Source organism: Eleutherodactylus coqui, chromosome 5, assembly GCF_035609145.1.
Source record: "Eleutherodactylus coqui strain aEleCoq1 chromosome 5, aEleCoq1.hap1, whole genome shotgun sequence".
NCBI classification, from domain to species: domain Eukaryota; kingdom Metazoa; phylum Chordata; class Amphibia; order Anura; family Eleutherodactylidae; genus Eleutherodactylus; species Eleutherodactylus coqui.
In genome coordinates, this window is record NC_089841.1 from 200,466,688 (window position 1) to 200,486,580 (window position 19,893).

The 19,893-nt window shown below is 48.3% G+C and overlaps 1 protein-coding gene across 2 annotated transcripts in view; it reads left to right on the forward strand.

Moving 5' to 3' along the window:
- Nucleotides 1-14,617: 14,617 nt before the first annotated feature.
- The window catches only part of SPIN1 (spindlin 1), a 46,490-nt gene continuing 41,214 nt past the window's right edge, over nt 14,618-19,893 (forward strand). For both annotated transcript variants that reach the window (XM_066604060.1, XM_066604061.1), the window contains exon 1: nt 14,618-14,739. The gene's annotated coding sequence lies outside the window, so the exon portion shown is untranslated. The remainder of the gene's footprint in view (nt 14,740-19,893) is intronic.

The following is a 19,893-nucleotide window of genomic DNA, read 5'->3' on the forward strand; positions in this document are numbered from 1 at the left end:
TCTTTGCATGAAAATGGGGCTCAAGCTGATTTCTGCAGGAAGCAGACAGTTTAATTCCCATTGCAGTAATCTGGCTTGTGGAGACCCCCAGACCATTAAACTACAAATAGTCTCAGTAAAAATGCAGCTGACGTACTTCATCAGGTTTTTCATAATGCGATATTATAGGGTGTAAACAGCGACGTAGTTGTAGAACAGAACCAGACTCTGCTCTTATGGACTACTATCACAACACAGATCAGACCAAGGGAAGGGGCAGGCAGCATACAAGGAAAGTGTAGTCAAAAAATTAATCAAGGTCAGGATTGGAGACGTTAGGAAAGCCTGCTGGTTCAAACTCAGATCACATAGCAAGAGATTAGACAGAAACACCTTTAAGCCTCATGTCCACAGCACGCACGGAATCCAGCACTGCCCGCGGCCAGTGAGCCCTGCTTATCTGCATCGGCGTCCGCGTAACCCTCCACTTCTGGGTTTGCTATACTGTGCATGGTCCTCACGGCTCGCTGTCAGACATGTGCATTAAATATATATATATATATATATATATTTTAAACCTCCTGCGGATCCACGGCACATCCGCAGTGTCATCTGCGGTGTGCCGTGGATCGGACGGCATGTACCCAGCTTTTCATCTCTTGGCCATTCCAGAGTAAGGGGGCGGAGCTGCAGGGAATCTCTTACATATCTTCCCATATTTGGAGAGATAGAGGACGGGGCTAGAGGGCTTTCCCAGGGCTTCCCCCAGAGCTGGTATTATTGTATCTTGTCACCACTGGAAGTGTGGGTGTTGACAAGATACAGGCTGGTTGACAGCCCAGCCACACCCCAGTTTGTAATTGGCTGCATGGCTGCCCCCCTTGCTCGGGCTTTCAGGTCCTGCCATTCACTAAGAGCGGCTTCCCCAAGGGCTGTGACAGTGGCTTCAGAGAGCAGCGGCTGTGGATACTGAGGGAGTGGCAGCGCGGCATCAGGGATTGGGCTTCTTATTATCTGGCGACTGTGAGAGCGGCTTCAGAGAGCGGTGGCTGTGTAGACTGAGGGAGTGGCAACGCGGCATCGGGGACTGGCCTTCTTCTTATCAGGCGGCTGTGACAGCGGGTTTAGAGAGCGCCGGCTCTGGACACTGGGGCATGAGGCTGTGACAGCGGCTTCGGCGAGCGGCGGCTGTAAAGACTGAGGGAACGCGGCATCAGGGATTGGACATCACAGTGCTGGGTGAGAGTGAGGAAGGGGGAATGCTGTGGGGAAGGCCAGAGGGAAGCGGGGACACTGCAGTAACAGTGGCCGATGCTGCACTACCGCTCCCTCACTGTCCCCCGACGCTCTCTAGTCCCACGTGTGCTGCAGGGAAGCCGGTGTCACCGCCTGATAAGAAGCCGCTGTGCGCTGAGGAAGCTGCTGTTAGTCAATGCCCGCCCTGCAGCCTATTAAAAACTGCCCAGCCTGTATCTTGTCACTGCCCACACTTCCGGTGGTGACAAGACACAATAATACCCTAAGAGATGGGGAGAGGCTAGAGAGGGGGTGGGGCTAGAAGGCGGATCCCTCTAGCCCCACCCCTTCTCTTGGTTAGAGAAGAATCACCTTGAGAACCCCTCTAGCCCTGCCCCTCTTGGGGGAAGCCCTCTAGCCGCACCTCCTATCTTTTCAAATATGGAGAGATATGTAAGAGATCCCCTGTGGCTCCGCCCCCTCTCTCCCCTCACTATGGCGGATTCCAAAGCTCTTTCGCAATCTTCTCCCATTAATTCCAATGGAGTCGGCACTGTTGCCACAAACAATAGGCGATATCACAGATTTTTTTCATCGCAACTTCGAGTGAGTGAAAACAGCACAAATGAGAATGAAATAATTGAAAACCATTGGCTTCAAAATCATGCGTTTTCACATTTTCGCGTCGCAGGAAAATCTATCGCCAGTGTGGAAGAACCCAAATGGTGATATTATTACTTGTCAGTGTCTCCCATCTTTCTAGGAGCCCTGAATGCCATGTTTGACTAGTTATAATGATGTATGTGGTTTAAATGCTTGCATAACTCTGCAGTTGGTATTCAGGATCCAGAAGAACTGAGTGACAATGTAATGATGATTCCATTAGTTGTCACCCAACTTTTCAGGAATCCTGAATGGCACTTCTGATTATGGTGAGGTGTGAGGTATACATACGGTAGTTGTGCTGGAATCAGTTGTACCTACTGCTCTCCTCCCACCCCTCCCCCACTATGTAACCAACAGCTGTGTGATAAGGAGTGGAGGAAAGCTGTCTATACCTACAGCTGATTGGTGGGGGAGTGGAAGCAGAAGAAGTTCTCTCCAGCTCACTAATCAACAATTCCTACATTGGAGCTGACCTGGGATCCTTATCACACAGCAGGGGAGAAGAAGCATAGGTAAAGGCCCATTTAGACACAACGATTATTGCTCAAAAGCCATCTTTTGAGCGATAACCGTTGCATCTAAGCGCACTGCCATCGCGCACTTTTCGTTCACTATTCGTTCATCAATGATTTTTAGCAAGCTAGAAATCATCAATGACTCTTATCAGCGCCGCACGCTGAGTTCTCAGCGGAATACCGCTGATACTATTTGCATATACAAAACAGCTGCCTTGTTCTCGGAGTTATCAGCGGTGGCTGCACTAACTTTTATCCAGCACTTGTCTTATAAAGCGAAAAATACGGTAATTTATGTTAAGCTATTCATTACACCACATTTTCTTTCTTCTCTCCCCCTTTTATTATTTTACAAATAACTTTATTAACCCCTTCATGACATGGCCTATTTTGGGCTTAAAGACGCAACAATTTTTGGCAGATTTTCTTCTCCGTTTATCAAAAGTCATAGCTTTTTTATTTTTCCGTCGACGCGGCCGTGTGAGGGCTTGTTTTTTGCGTGGCGAACTGTAGTTTTTATCGGTGCCACTTTTGGGTACATAGACTATATTGTAAAACTTTTTTTTTTTAATGATAGCAGGGAGAGAAAACGCATCAATTCTGCCATAGATTTTTTTTTTTTACAGCGTTAATCATGCAGCATAAATGAGACATTCCATTTTTTCTGCGGACCGGTACGGTTACAACGATACCAAAATTCTTACATTTTTTTTAGGTTTTCCCACTTTTCTGCAATAAAAACCCTTTTTTTTGGAAATCTTTTTTCTATTCTAAATTGCTGCATTCAAAGTCCTGTAACTTTTTTATTTTTCGATGTACGGCGCTCTATGAGGGCTTATTTTTTGCGAGACGAGCTGTAGTTTTTACTGGTACCATTTTGGGGAATGTACGGCTTTTTTGATCACTTTTATTGCGTTTTTAGTGAGGCAAAATGCTAAAAGTTTGCACTTTGCCTCAGTTTTTTAGCGTTTTTTTTTGCGTGCACAGTCAAAAGCAAGTGCAACTTATTGTACGCGTCGTTACGGACGCGACAATACCAAATATGTGGGGTTAAATTTTTTTTTACCTTTTTTTTATACTAATCTGAGAAAAAGCATAAAAAAGGGGGTTTTTTTACATTTTTTTTTTACATTTTTCTTTTCTTTTTTTTACATTATTTGAGTCCCTCTGAGGGACTTACATCACTGTACCGATGATCGCTGTCATAAGGCATGGCAGAGCTACTGCTCTGCCATGCCTTATCGCTTATACAGCGATCATAGGCATAGGCAATACAGGACGCCAGTGTCTGGCGTCCTCTTGCCATGGTGACAGGCCGGGCTCTCGCGATGACATCGCGAGAGCCGGCCGGAGACACAGAGGGAGCGCGATCCCTCTGTGAACTCTTTCCCTGCCGCGATCTACTTAGATCGTGGCAAGGAAGGGGTTAACAGCGGGGGGCGCATCTCCGATGCCCCCCGCTGTTGCAGCGGGACGCCGGCTGTGACTGACAGCCGGCTCCCGCTGCGGGATAGCGCGGGATCATATGTGATCCCACGCTATCTCCAGGACGTAAGTTTACGTCCTGTTGCGGGAAGTACCAGGCTGCCAGGACGTAAACTTACGCCCTGCAGCGGAAGGGGTTAATAATATTTTAAACTTGCATCTTTCACTTGTCATCGATCCTTTTATATTCTTGTAGACTGGACGTCTGCGTTGTTTGCATGCAGGTAATCACATGCCTTAAAACCATCATACATTACCCATTTAGCACTTTCACTCCATTAGAACCAACAGAATATCCTACTAGATAACTATCCCACTATATATATATCTCTGCCAGCATTATGTACAGCACTCAGGTCTTTTAGGGCTAAGTCAGACGGGCGTTTTTTTGCTGCGCATGTTGTTTGCATTTGCGATTCGCATCTATGTAGAACCAATGCTTTTCAATGGTCGCAGTCACATGTCCGATTTTTACATGCGCATAAAATTCGCACCTACAAAAGATAGAACATACGGCTGTCAGTGGACGTGGGCACGCAATTTGTTTCACGCGCAAATAAACGCATGTAAAAAAACGCCCATCTGACTGAGCCCAAAGCCATACATCTTTTCCATTTAACTTTGTTACATATCCCACATACACTAACTGTGTCAATACACCCATTTCTCCCTTCTCCTCAAATATCCATACATTTGCATTCTGCATAATCAGATTACCTCCCCCCCTTTACAAATAAATGATCCACACTCAGATTATCCTCCCCCCTCCCCCATTGTACCTGTACAATAGATCACCCACCCCCCCTTCTACTGTTTCATTCCTCAGACACTAGTGCAGTGTCTCCCTCACGCATGCCACGAGTGCCCGGCGGCGGGATCACACATGCGCGCCATTCTACCTGCCAAATTTGACATTTAAACCCAGGCACGCTTCCCTACATCATCCTTAGCCCCTCTCCCGCCGCTTGAGTGGTAGGTACATTCAGTGTGCCCTGCATTATCTCCGACAGTGGTATGTGTGGGCACCTGCTTGTGATGTTACATGTGTCCTTTTTTTCTTCTTCTCCTTTATTTACCCCCCTCCAATTCTTAACCCTACATTCTCTGCATTCCACTCACTCCCATCATTCATCATTTTCCACTTATGCTTGAAAGTGTCCGCAGCCATGCCCATTTATTTCCAACCTCTCAGCCACTTGTGTCTAACCATCCGATCGCAAACCACTAGTATTACTCTCTCAGTATGTATCCACTCCGTATTTATATTGCTTTTAATGCTATTATTACCATTATTTTATGTCCTTTTATCATGTTGCATTTTTAATGTCCTTTTTTGTACTCAATCATTCTTATGTTATTTACTCCTACTTATATTATCCCACGATTATTTGCTCCATCAATGGAAAATATATATATAGTTTTATTTTCCCCCCATAACTTCTATTTCCTCTACATCTCCCCACTATGTATTCTTTTAAATCATATTTCCCAACACTCTTATGTATATTGTAGACAGTGTACTCCCAGCAATAATAATCTTTATATATATAGCGCCAACATATTCCGCAGCATTGTATGGCTTCGAAATGCGTTGCGTCTTCTAAGCTGGCTTCATCAAATAAAAACTAAGATTTTTTTCATGACTAAGGATTTGTGGATGTGCATGTCCATCTCAGGGTTGTGCCTTAGGCCGAATGCCCACGGATTGATTATTGCTGCGGAATTCGTGGTCAGACACCTCCGCAAATTCCGTAGCTATGTCTGTCCATAGACATGCCATGTTAAATGATTCTCCCCTGCCAATGAGCAGAAATCAACTGCAATTTTCCGCTCGCGGGAAAGAATCACAGCATGTTCTAATTTATGCGTAAAATCGCATGAACCGCTCCCATTGTGAGCACAGCTGAAGTATCACGAGAATCCGCGTCACCGCCAAGCGCCAGTGCGTCATGTGCTGCACTGCACATGCGCGCCAGCTGAGACACTCGCGGCAAATCCGAACAGGTGAGTATAAGGTCTCTGGGGGGCGCCGGGTCTGATTCCGCTGCAATATTTCGCAGTCGGAATCTGACCCGGCAGTGGGCATGAGGCCTAATTCTCAGTTTTTTCCTGACATTCATCACTACATTTATTATACGTCAACCCGTGGGTAGAATGGATAGTGGGTTGGCTGCACCCAGTTTCCCATGCACATATCTCTATTATGTCACCACCAGGATACCTAATTAGGAGAAGTACCTTCCTACCACACTGCATTTTACCACAACTGGAATAGCTCCACTGCTTTTTCTACACCACATCCATTATGCATCATACGGTCATCCAACCACCTGTGGCATGACATTAGGCCTGTGTGAATTGCTTCAGATAGGGACAACAAGAGCAGCCCTCAAAGTGATTTTACTTATTAGTTTTCATATTACATGTTACGTCAAACACAACCACGAACTGGCGAACTCAGACCGAACCGCAGAACTGCAAAACCGACTTCATATTTGTCGACAGGCGAACTCAGATAGAACCGCAGAACTGCGAAACCGACTTCATACTTGAAGACATACATAAAACAATGGCTGACAAGCGCTCAAAACACTCACCTACATACATAGCCAGATGGAATAACTATAGAATGTATGAGGTATTCGTTCGTACTTTGGCCAAGATACTTAAGCCCGCGAGCCCACTTCACCGGTCCTCGTTGTCTCGTGTGTTCCTACCCTAATGAGACAACTAACCCCAAGGACACCTGCTTGCATGCGGGGCAATCGTCCTGACAGGGACGACCCCACGCTAAAACTTGGGGACCTACCTGCATTCTAGATTATGAAAAATTCACAGCAGGACACAGTTCCCACTACACAAAAGGCAAACTGCACAGACACGCAGGAACATGACACTGATCAAATCAAAACACACTGAACATGCCTGCTCACACCGCATGTCTGGCCACATGCACAGACACACAGGAATATGACACTGTTCCCACTGAAAGCTGTCCAGACACAGAGGAACATTACACTGTTCATTCTGAACAAACAGAGCAGCCACAGCAGAGGAGCTGGTATATATGAGCTGCAGACCTGGGGTATTAGCTGGCTGGAGCAATCCACACCCAGCCAGCTCAATCAACCACCACCTGTGGAGCTGAGCTGCTGGAAACCATGTAGAACAACAGATCCCAGCAGAACGCTCTAACAATACATATATAAACAATATAGAAAACTAATGAATAAAAGTACTTTGAAGTGATGTTATAGCAGCTGTTTGCATGCAGTGGGGATAGTCAATCAACTACATCCATGTACTGTATATACAAACACTGAAAAAAATTGCCAACAGCTCCAGTCACAGCTCCCTACTACACCCCAATACCCCCCCCCCATCCCCCTAAAAAATGCTTTTAATAATATATATATTTTCTACCATGGACATAGCTTGCATAGTCTCTGTTGTGTTATATCTCACCGCTTTGTGACCTGTGCTGAATTGATAACATTAGCCCCTCCACTTCTTTAAAGGTGATGTCCGAGATATAGGTTTTAGCTTTAAACAGCTCCCCATTGGCCACAACATAACAAAAAGCTTATACTCACCTCTACCATAAGTCCCCAGCAGGCGACTCCCGGTCGGCCAGGTGACCTTTTATTTACAGGTTGCAGTCACGTGTGACATCCCGTAAACCCGCTGCTGCAGCCATTGACAGAGCTCAGCGGTTTCCATACCTGCCCTTTCAGAATATGCTGCCATGAGTGTAGATGAGCAGTGGCACTATTTCTGACCATTATATAACTTGTATCCTGCAGTTTTCACTCTGCAGGCTGTATCTGTCATTTTCAGAAAAAAATATTCTTATTGCGGTAACATTGCATATGAATAACATTAGAAAAGATCATTTGCGTTCTGCAACTGAACACACTTGTCAGGTATGTCTAAGACTGCTGACAAAACTAGGATGAGTAGGATACCGAAGCACATACGGGAGAATAATGGTAGCTAGATGCTGGATCGGACAGATAACATCCTGATCCTCCCTGATTGAACCCTGACAAAAAGGAAGACCCTGCTGCTTGTATAAAGTAAGGTCTGAAGTCAGAGAGGAACTGGACCGGGGACCCACAGACAGGTATGCTGAGAGTCCTGACAGAGCCAGAATACTAGAAGTATAACCGGTGCCCACAGCAAGGAGGAGCCAGTTAATATAGGAGAGCAGCAGACTGGCTGACTGGGCTGTCAATCCAGTCAGGCAGCCCATCGGCTAAACAACTCTAAAAAGGTTACCGATTAGCAGGCTGGACAGTCAACCCCCAGACAATCCTTCAGCTTATAGCAGCAGGAAGATATTTAACCCTTGATAATCAGGACTGACTGAAGGATGTGTACAATGGCAGGCGAACTACATGATCCAGAGCTGATGTTATGACGTCACCCTTGACCTTATCCCGAGACACAGAAAAAAAAACTGTGCCCTCCAGTTCTTGTAGACAATAATGGATGCCACGTTGAGGAATTATCGTTACACTGTAAATGTTACTTCTGTTCTGTATCTTAGGCTGTTTGAGGTTTAACAGGTATTGTAAATGTCATATATAGCAGGAAAAAATTTATTCCTATGCCCAGTCTCCTTGAATTTGTTTTAAACGTCTCACAGAACCACATTGACCCCTGGTGGTGAAATTTGGAACAAAATTTTTTTTCCACTGTCTTATATTATTTTTTGCCCCAATAGAGGCACAGTGTCTTATTTTCTTGGGGGACGGGGGGCTTATACTCACCTGGTCTGCGGCATCCTGATGCCTCACGATGGTCCACGGTGGCGCTGCGGCAAGCTACAGTGTCCGCCGCGCTGACATCTCAGCTTGCTTTCTGGTGACGGGGCTTTGAATACCCTGCCTCCAGCAAAGCGAGCGCTGTGATTGGATCGATCGCTAGCCAATTACAGCCAGTGCTCGATGAGCCGATGACAACCATTCAGTGATGTCATTCACTGAATGGCTGTGAATAATTGAGCGCCGTCCATGATTGGCCGACGCTTGATCCAATCACAGCGCTTGCTTTGCAGGAGGCGAGGTATTCAAAGCCCCATCAGCAGAAAGAAGTTGGGATGTCAGTGCGGAGGACACTGTAGCTTGCAGCAGCGCCGCCAGAGACCATCGCGAAGCATGGGGACGCCGCAGACCAGGTGAGTATTTTTATTTTTTTTTCATAAAGGTTTTCAGAGGAGGGTTTATATTTCAAGCCAGAGTAGAGCTTTTTATCGGGGTAGGTCTTATTATCAGGGAAACATGGTAGTTTGCATTTGCACATCCTGGATAGTAATATTACGAAGTTTCGTTCAATTATACCCAGGAAGGGTTGTCTCTCTAGACATCTCGGAACACTTTAATTATGATCACCTTGTATATGTTCTTCGTTAGTGCTTGCACATGTGCCAGGGATGTGGTTAGCTCAGCAGGTCATAAATCTTCATTGCCGGTCATGTGTTCTTTCTTCAGCGCTGCGGGGAGTCGTCCGTCTTGAAGTACGGCCGTCTTCTTCCTGCAGTAAGGGCTCAGTCACATGGATGCATCGGCTCCTGTGTACGGGTGCCGATGCGCCCGTCTGACTAAGCCCTTACTTTGAAGCCGAATTGTAGCAGTATATGGGCTCAATAGGACTCTTTTACACGGGCAGAATTATTGTCAGGAAGCAGCAAAGTTTTCTGCTGCAGAAATCTGCACTGTTAAATGCAGATTTTGATGCAGAATTTCAGGTAGAATGAAGTCCTTCAATTTCACATCAACATTTGCATGTTAGCTATGTGAATTTTGGTGCAGAATCTTCTCCAAATTCTACTGCATCCTGGTACAATAATTCAGCCGGTGTAAAAGCACCCTTAGTAAAAGAGAAGACATTAGACATGATTGATTTTTCATGCCCCCATTGGCCAGTGAAGTTAGTTTGGGGGAAGATGGTAGTGACAGGGTCCCTTTTAAAAGGGCTGTAAAATATTGATGGTCTATTCTTCGAATGGACCATCAATAGTAGATCAGCTATTGACAGTCTACCACTTGGGACCCCTGTCAATCAGCTGTTCGTTTGGCCAGTGTACTTGTGATTTCTGCAGGAAGCAGACAGCCCCATTTCCACTGAAGTGGCCAGGCTTGGTATTACAAAAAAAACCCACCCATACAAAACTTGGCGCACACCTAAATACAGAAGACGTAAGAAATACATTTTATTACAATATGCCAAAAACATCCAAAAAACTGAGCTAAAAACATTTTAAAACAACGATTCATCACCAGAGACCACATAAATAAAGGAGTCCTGGTATGCAACAATATCACCAAAAAACAAATAAATTGGATGGAGCAGCAACAAGTGTGTATATAAATCTATGGTTCAAAGCCAAATAGGATCCAGGAAATATATTTCAATGGGTTTGTACTAATGATCGTTTTTTGCGTGCGCAGAAAAAAAGTAGGACCTGCTCTATCTTTTTGCGTCTTGCTCAGCAAAGACCTCCATAGAAGTCTATGGGAGGTGCGCAAATACGCAAGGGGAAGGATTAAACGCGGGGAAAGGAACACATCTGGACCTTATTATATTAATTAGCCTTTTAATCCTCTGAATGGGTGTATCGTATGCGCATTTGAACTGGCCCTGCATGCGCAAAGAGTATAGTACTGTGCGCAGACACACACGCAAATGTACCTCATCCAGCCTTGTTCATGCGTAAATATGTTGCGCTGCTGCGGTGAGCGATTTTGGCAAAAGGCACATCTGAATAAGCCGTAAAGGAAGTCTATCACCAGGGCTACTAACGGAATACACAGGTGGTTACCCAATGGCACAAACAGTATAATGCTATTTTTTTTTATTTTCCAGTGTGCCTCTGCTCGCCTGATATAGCCTGGGCTTTGGGAGGCTTTGGGCTGCACGCTATATGCAAATGAAGGTAGCACCGTCTGATGGGTGTTCCCACTGTGCCTTCCGTCCGGTTGTATCCCTGCCTGCCCACTCGGTACTTTGTGACGTCTCCAGCTCTGCCAGCTGGATACATCGCCATGTGTGCAGCATCACTGCGCTTGCACCACACTGATGATAGCGCATTGCGTCCCTCCGCCTGGGAAAGAATCACACTGCATGAGCCTGCTTGCTCAGCGAAACAAAACGCATTAGTAACATCTCCAGCTGGAGATGTCCCAAAGTACGGAATGGGCGGGGTTTCATCTGCGATGGGCGGGGATACAGCCGATCCACGGACACAACGAAAACGCCCATCTAACTTCATTTGCATATAGCGCAGAAGCCAAACATAGTATGCTAGGCCGACCGAAGACAATGTCCATCTAGTTCAGCCTGTTTCCACCCCTCTTTGTTGAGGAAGGCAAAAAAACTCCAATGAGGCAGAAGCCAATTTAGCCCATTTTTTGGGGAAAAAAATCCCTTCCCAACTCCATAATGGAGTTTGAAATGTTTGAAAATTCCTACCTGACTCCAAGACCCAGATCAACAACCCTGCTGGTAACCTAATGTCTACATTCTGTAATATTATAGTGTTCTAGATAGACATCTAGTCTCCTCTTAAACTCCTCTATGGATTTTGACATCACCACGTCCTCAGGCAAAGGGTTCCACAGTCTCACTGCTCTTACAGTAAAGAACCCCCTCCTGTGTTGGAGATGAAACCTGTTTCTTCTAGACGTAGCGGATGTCCTCTTGTTACCGTCTTAATCCTGGGTATAAAAAGATCATGGGAGAGATCCTTGTATTGTTCCCTCGTGTATTTATACATAGTTATTTGATCGTCCCTTAACCGTATTTTTTCCAGGGTGAATAATCCCAATTTTGATATCCTCTCTGGGTATTCCAGTCCCCTCATTCTGTTTATTAATTTAGTTGCCCTTCTTTGAACCCCCTCAAGTACTGCAACAACTTTCCTAAGCACCGGTGTCCAGAACTGTGCACAATATTCCATGTGAGGCCTGACAAGTGCCTTATATAGTAGGAGAATAATGTTCTTGTTCCTCGCCCCTTTTAATGCACCCCAAGACGTTATTAACTTTTGCAGCAGCTGACTGGCATTGGTTGCTCCAGTTAAGTCTACAGTCCACTAGTACCCCAGGTTTTTTCCATATCACTTTTCCCTAGCAGTACCCCATTTAGGCCTCCTGCAGACGGCCGGGTCGGATCCCGCTGCGAGAATTCTTGCAGGGGGATGCACGCCGTGCCGCTGCAGTGACAGCTGCGGCTCACCTGCTCCCTGTGTCTCCCCTCTCTGCTATACGCAGAGCGAAGCCGGCGTGTCAATAGTGACATATCTGTGTGGGCCTCCGCGAGACCCACAGAGAAATAGGATGTGCCGCAATTTGTTTTCCGAGCGTGTTTTCACGCAGACAAATCGCGGCTGTGTGCATAGGATTGCATTATGTAATGCAATCCTATGGCAGCAGGCACAGGCGGAAATTCTGCGGGAAATCCAGCCGCAGAATTTTCGCCCGTCTGCAGAAGGCCTTAGGCTTCATGTGCACGGGAAAAATGTGGCCCGCGTGGATATGTAATGTGGATTTCTGCTGCAGATGCAGTGCGGATGAACTTAAATTCTATTTTTTTTCATGCGTGAGATCAATTGATCTATGAGCTCTATGAGCGCCTGCACGCGTGATCCGCACTAAGGCCTCATGTTCACAGGCAAATTAACAATTTAAATCCGCCGCGTTTTTCCTGCACGCGGATCCGTGCCCCATAGGGATGCATTAGACACCCGCAGGTAGTTAAATACCTGCGGATGTCATTTTTCCCTGCAGGCGCGGGTCCCGCGTGCAGGAAAATTCCGGACATGCTCCATTTAGGTGGGGGTCTCCCGCTGGCTTCTATTGAAGCCTATGGAAGCCGTCCGGATCCGGAGGAGACCCGCGCCTGAATTAAACTCACCTGCTCAGGCGATGCAGGTCTTCCTTCGCGGCCGGAAACTTCTTTCTTCGGCCCGGCGGATGTGCCCGGCGCATACACGCGGCACACAGCCGGTGTGCCGAGCACATCCGCCGGGCCGAAGAAAGAAGATCTGGCCGCGAAGGAAGGAAGACACGCACGGCCCGCAGCAGGTGAGTTTATTCTTATTTTCAGCCCTCATGTCCGCGGGGCAGGAGGGACCTGCTGCGGATTCCCCATGGAGAATCCTAGCGGGCCTGATTTTCCCCGTGGACATGAGGCCTTAAAAATAGAGCATGTTGCGTTTTTTTTCACGCACATGACATTTTTAAATCACTTTAAAACACCATCCGTGGCTATTTATCTACCCGCGGGTGGTCAATGCATTCCTATGGGAAATTGTACATGCGGGTGATCCGCTGCGGATTTTAATATATATTTTTCCCGTGGACATGAGGCCTCCATGGGTAAAATAAAATTTAAAATCCGCGCCCCATAGGGATGCATTGGACACTCGCAAGTAATTAAATACCCGCAGATGTCATTTTTTACCGAGGCGCGGATTACGTGTGCGGGAAAACACGCGCAGCATGCTCCATTTTAGTGCGAGTCTCCCACGTAGACGGCTCCCGCAGGCTCCTATGGGGGCCGTCCGGATCCGTGGCACACCCGCAGCTGAATTCCTGCTCTCTGGCGCGGGAGAGCAGGAGTTTAAAAAAAAAAAAAAAGGGTGCACGGCGCATGCGCGCGGCACGCTCCCAGCGTGCAGAGCACACCCGCCGGGCCGACGAAAGAAGATCCGGCCGCGATGGAGGGCAGATCTGAAGCGTCCGGACAGGTAAGTAAATCTTACTTTTAGGCCTCGTGTCCGCGGGAATGTAGGGACCCCCTGCGGGATTCTGGATGAAGAATCCGCGGCGGGCCTGATTTTCCCCGTGGACACGAGGCCTTAATGTATATTAGCGACAGCCATTTCTTCTGCCCATGTGCATAGTCTTACATTTATCAACATTGAACCTCATTTGCCATTTTTCTGCCCAAGCCCCCAGCTTGTCCAGGTCCGTTTGTAGCCGCACATTGTCCTCCGTTGCATTAACTATCTTGTATCATCTACAAATATTGATATTTTGCTGTGCAGCCCCTCTATCAGGCCGATGATAAATATATTGAACAGTATGGGGTCTAATACTGAACCCTGTGGCCCCCCGCTAGTGACCGTGGCCCAATCAGAGTATGAGCCATTTATTACCACCCTCTGCTTCCTATCTCTGAGCCACTTCTTTACCCAAATACACACGTTATCGCCCAGACTGAGCCGTCTCATGTTATATATCAATCTATTATATGTCACAGCCCGGATATATGAGGTGAGCGGAGTCACTGGAGACTAAACAAGCTGCCGTTATACTGTTGATATAATTGGGCAGCCACATGTGTATTCAGCTAGGAGCCCAAATCCTGGTGGCAGCCCCCCTTTCACCCCCGCCCACTATACAGCCCCTCAGCCCGTCACCACACACACAAATAAAAAAAGGGTAGCGCACATGCGCACTTGAGTCCTACCGCGGCGGAGAGCGGGCTCGGTGTGCGCATGCGCGCAGCCCTGTGCTGCACCAACACAGGGAGGCGGGGCTCCGCACTGAGGGGATCATTATTTGGCAGGAAGGCGAGGCCTTCTCCTTGCAGGAGAGACACAGCGCGGTGTATACAAGCGGGCAGAGCCAAATCTGGCAGTGTGTAAAAGAGGGAGGAGGAGGAGTTGGGAGGGAGAAAACGAGAACTGGAGCGTCGGCTTTGGAAGTTCGGTGGGGGGAGAGGAGCGTGAGGCGGGAGCCGCTCTGCCACCGAATACCGACAAAGGCGGCGGCGGTGGGGGGGCCGCAGGGGGGAGCAGCGCCATCACCTGGAAGCTTTCTGTGAGAAAGTGGAGGGAAAACACCTCAAGGTAAGAGCGGCCTGCAGCCCTTTGTCTCTCCATCCCCGACCCTCCTGTTGCTGCGAGCGCCACACGGCATTGCCGAGCTCTCCCCTGGCGCGCAGCGACGCCCCCTTGTGTTCCCCTTCAGTCAGCGCGGCGGGAGCAGGTATGACGTCACAGAGCTGTTGCTATTGTTCCACCTGGGCTGAGGAATCCTCGGCTCGTGATGTCACCGGCGGCGGGCTGGGGGCGGCGGCAGACACATGAGGCGGGGGAGGAGGAGAGCGCCGGCCAGCGGTAGGTGTCTTGTCTGTGTCTCGGGGTTCCTTTGTCTGCCGCCTCCCGCCCCCTCCCCCTCTCCTCTCTTTCTCCTACGACTGAATTGCTGGCCGCTGCAGGTTTGTAAATACTAAAGAGCTGCACAAACATGGCTGCCTGCTAGCAGTGCCCGCTGGATCCCTGGCAGTGCAGGGTAAGAGCTGGGCACAGGAATGCCAAGTCTGCCCAACAGCAGGCCTGGTACCCAGTGATGCAGCAGCTCTGTGTGATGGCTATTTCAGGGTCTGCATGCTCAGCTCTACTGGATTACACTTGATCCTGTGGGATCCTTCTTCAGGAGTGATCGTGGGATCTCCGGAGATGAATGGCCCCAAGTGTCCTGGAAGGACAAGCCGCTGCCTATTGTCCCTGTGCGGGAGGACCGGCTGTGCGGCTCCCTCTGACCTTGTTGGATGCAGCATGATGAGTTCTTTATTACTGGATGATGGAGAATCGCCTTCAGTGATTTGTGGGGCTCCTGTGCTAGTTGTGGGGAGAAGTTGGCAAACTTTTCTCTACAGCAGGGTGCACTGGAAGGTTGGGCGCTGGAAGGCCCGGTGCTGGTCTGGCAGCATGCCGGCGGGTAATGGCACTTCAGTGGTTATTTGCCCGCGGATGGGGTGCTTGGTTGTGTTTTATTTATTTATTTTTATAGTACTTTTCATGTATAGTTGCTGAGTTTCTTAGTTGACACTCTTGTGACCCCTATTAGGAATGGTTACACTTGTCTTCTGTCCTGAAGGTCTCAGCTGGATCTCCTCCTCTTATTGATGATGATGCATTATATGACCTGTAGGTGGACAAGGTCTCTGAATGGACTGGAAGTAAAAAGGGGTTTTCTGGGGTAATTATGTGACAATGGGAGGGCGTAGAGTATAGAAAAAAACAAAACGGCACTCTCCTCCCGATGCTGCGAGGTCTTAAGTTGACAAGCGCTGCAGCAGTCACATGGGCTTGTGATGACTGCAGCCAATAGAAGGCCCAACGGGGACATCACTGATGGCATCCCGTAAGCCTGCCAAGGATTACATTAGAAGCCCACGTTAGGTTTACAGGACATGGCTGGGGGACGTCATATTAGATACCGCGGTGCCAAAATGGCGGGCTGACGTCAGTGTGTATGTTTAGTTTATGTAGTTTGGGACACGGGGGCCAAAACTACCTAAAATAAAGAAGTTGTTCAGGGTTCATTAAACTAGTGCTGTACACCGCACAGTGGCCCAGTCGGTAATGCAGGCTGAGTCCTATTGAAATGAATGGGACTCAGCCTGCAGTACCAACCCAGGCCACTGTGAAATGTACAGTGCTGTTTCCTGTAGTAAAATGGCTAGTAGTAGGGCAACCCTGTTAATGAACAGTTTGTAATAGTCATTCAAAAAGAATGGCACAAAAGTAAAGCTGAGTTATTTGGAGGGAAGGCGGGCGGGGGGGCTAGCGCTGGTTGAGAAGCTATTGCTAGGAAAGCTGGGTAATAACCGTCTAAGGAATCTGGAAAGTATTGTGCCCAGAAACAAACCAGGCCGCAGTATTTAGATTGACTTAAGAAATTTGGATAATTGGCTAAAAAGGTATCTGGTAGAGTCCAGCATGCTGGGAGAGCTTTTATAAGTATCTCACTTAAAGGGCCATTTCAGCCCTTGTTGCCCCTGCCTTACCGGATTGCCTGTCACACTCTGGGCATCTCCTCTGTATATTGCGGTCACTTCCATGCAGTGCAGCTTCCTGTCTAATACTTATCAGACACTACCTTAATTTTCAGTTTTGTCCCCTATTTATTTATTCTTTCTCTCTTCCTCTGTGCTGGGCTAGTAATCCAAAGCTGCATCACATGAGCAGCTAGAGCCAGTACCATCTCTGCCTGCTACAAGGCCAGTGTAATTATCATTACCCTCTAGTTTTTCCTAAACAAGTTAAAGACCATAATTATACACTCAGGGAGGATATACTATCTTAATAATAAGCTTTGTATCGCGCAAACTTATTCAGCTGCACTTTCGAGGCACATGGGGAACACAAACAAATTACCGAAATTACCAGTTACATGTGGTATTCAATTGTTTGGGAACAAAGGGGGTGGGGGGGATACAGACGGTAAAGGGGCAGGCAGTTGAGCAAGAGGGAGCACAGCAATGGGACACAAACTGGGTAGGGGTAGTACAGGAGGTGCTGGCAGGAAATGTAAATGAGAGGCAAAAGTGGAGAGCCATAGGGAGGGGCATGTTTTTTTTTTGGGGGGGGGGGGGGGGCTAGATCAGGAGGTTTGGTATTGTCCGGATGTTTTGGAGTAGTGTTTCCAGAGGACTGGTGCTGCTCTACAGAAGTCCTGGACCTCGTATTAGAGGGGTGTTTAGTCTAAGTGTGTTAGCGGGCTGGATGATGTATGGACAGGAAGTGATGTACGGTGGTGCAGCGCCATGGAGAGCATTATGGGTGAGGGCGATGAGTTTGAATGGAGTTCTGTAGTGGATGAGCAGCCAGTGCAGCGACTGGATAGAACACGAGTCTAGCTGCCACATTTAGGCCGCCTGCACATGGGCGGAAATCCCGCCGCGGGATTTCCGCCACTGAAAGTTTGCATAGGAGTGCACTACAATACGCACTCCTATGCAGACGGCCGCGCGAAATCTCGCGTGGCAAACAAACCGCGGCATGTCCTATTTTTGTGCGGGGCACGCACTCACCTGGCCGCCGGCTGCGCGGCAGCCGGCACATGAAAGAGACGGGGCCGCCAGGCGCGGGTGAGTACGCGCTCGTCCCTGCAGGCTCTCGGGTTGGGTCCCGCGGCGAGAATTCTCGCTGCCGGATCCGACCCGCTCGTCTGCAGGCGGCCTTAGTATGGATTGGAGAGGGGAGAGTCTGGTGCGGGGAGGCCGATTAGCAGCGAGTTGCAGTAGTCGATCCGAGAGTGGATGCGAGTGACAATGAGTGTCCTTAGCGTGTCCGTGGTGAGGAATGGCTGGCTTTTAGCAATATTCCTGAGGTTCAGGTGGCATGTTCGGGCCAGGGATTGGATGTGGGGGGTAAAGGAAAGGTCAGAATCCAGTGTGACCCTCAAAGCAGCAGGCGTGCTGTCTGGGGGATATGATGGTGCCAGATACTGATATGGCGATGTTGGGGGGAGGTCATCTTCATTGTAACTGATTGACAGGAGTGGTCTAATCATCAGCACCATCTACGATAATTTTGTTCCTGCCCCCTTGTGAAGAGCGAGCTAGTTTGGTATGGTCCTTGCAATAGTTTCACCATACAGGAAGTCCTGTTGACTGAGGGAGTATTCTGCAGAGGGAGAAACAGTTCCCCGTTACATAATGAATTCATCGGATTGGCTCTTTAAATAGTTTGGCCAAATGTGTCTGGTTGCCATTCACTGAATAAAATAAATTACATCTTTACACGTTCCCTATTTAACAGTCAGAGGTGATTAGAAGTCGTCTTGTAAACTCTGGGCTCTGTGATGACAACATCTCTGTATCCTAAGTCCCACATTGATAAACTTTGCACAGTGTCTCCTCACTACTGCATGAAGCTTCATTTAGGTTCCCACATGCTATCGCTTGTTTTGTCTGCATCTCTACATCGCTGCATAGATACATTTTCATTTCTGGTTAATTCGACCAAGATGAAGGCCGGCTGCAGATAGCAGAGTTGGATTCCGCATGTAGGACCCTGCAGCGGAATCTGGCTCTGACCCCATGCGGTGACTTCCGCCCCACCACATGCACATAGCACTGTTGGCGGGGGGGCACTGACAGCGTGGGACAGCAACGGCCAATGTGGAAAATTAGCAGCAGCTGACAGTGGTTGCCTGTTGGGGACACTCACAGCAGCGGAGAAGGGTGTGCCGTGGACACGCACAGGGGCCTGGAGGGGACATGATGGGAGAGCGGCAGGGGAAGTTAAGGGAGCAGTGTGGAGAGTGTCAGCAGTGGTACTGCTAATTTCTCCTTCTGGCTGCTGCTACTCCTCAACCTGCTCAGTGTCTCCCCATCCCCCGAAAGAGCTGTGGGCCTTCGCTATAAGTCCGGCAGGACAAACCGTGCTTCCAGCCATAGTTCCGGTGGAGACAAGATGCAGCAGTACCGACTGAGGCCACTTCTGTGAACCGTGTAGAAAGGAGTAGATAAGGCGTGATCTTTGCATATTGTGAATGGTGGCTGCTGTGTTATCTATAGGTATATTAAAGGGGTTGTCCCGCGCCGAAACGTTTTTTTTTTTTTTAACCCCCCCCCCCCCCCCCCCCCCCCCTGTTCGGCGCGAGACAACATGCAGGGGTTAAAAAAACAAACCGGAGAGTGCTTACCTGAATCCCGGCGGTCCGGCGTCTTCATACTCACCTGCTGAAGATGGCTGCCGGGGTCTGCTCCCTCCGTGGACCGCAGCTCTTCTGTGCGGTCCATTGCCGATTCCAGCCTCCTGATTGGCTGGAATCGGCACGTGACGGGGTGGAGCTACACGGAGCCGGCATTCTGCACGAGCGGCTGCATTGAATACAGCAGAAGACCCAGACTGCGCAAGCGCGGCTAATTTGGCCATCGGAGGCCGAAAATTAGTCGGCACCATGGAGACGAGGACGCCAGCAACGGAGCAGGTAAGTATAAAACTTTTTATAACTTCTGTATGGCTCATAATTAATGCACAATGTACATTACAAAGTGCATTAATATGGCCATACAGAAGTGTATAGACCCACTTGCTGCCGCGGGACAACCCCTTTAACCTTTCATTGTAATATTGTTTGGATTTATGAGACTGCTGAAAAGTTTTCTCCACAGGACAAGTATCAAACACTTATGGGGCTCATTAGAGCGGATCTGAGTTGTGGATTCTGCGATTGCTGTCATTTGTTTTGAACATTTTTATTTA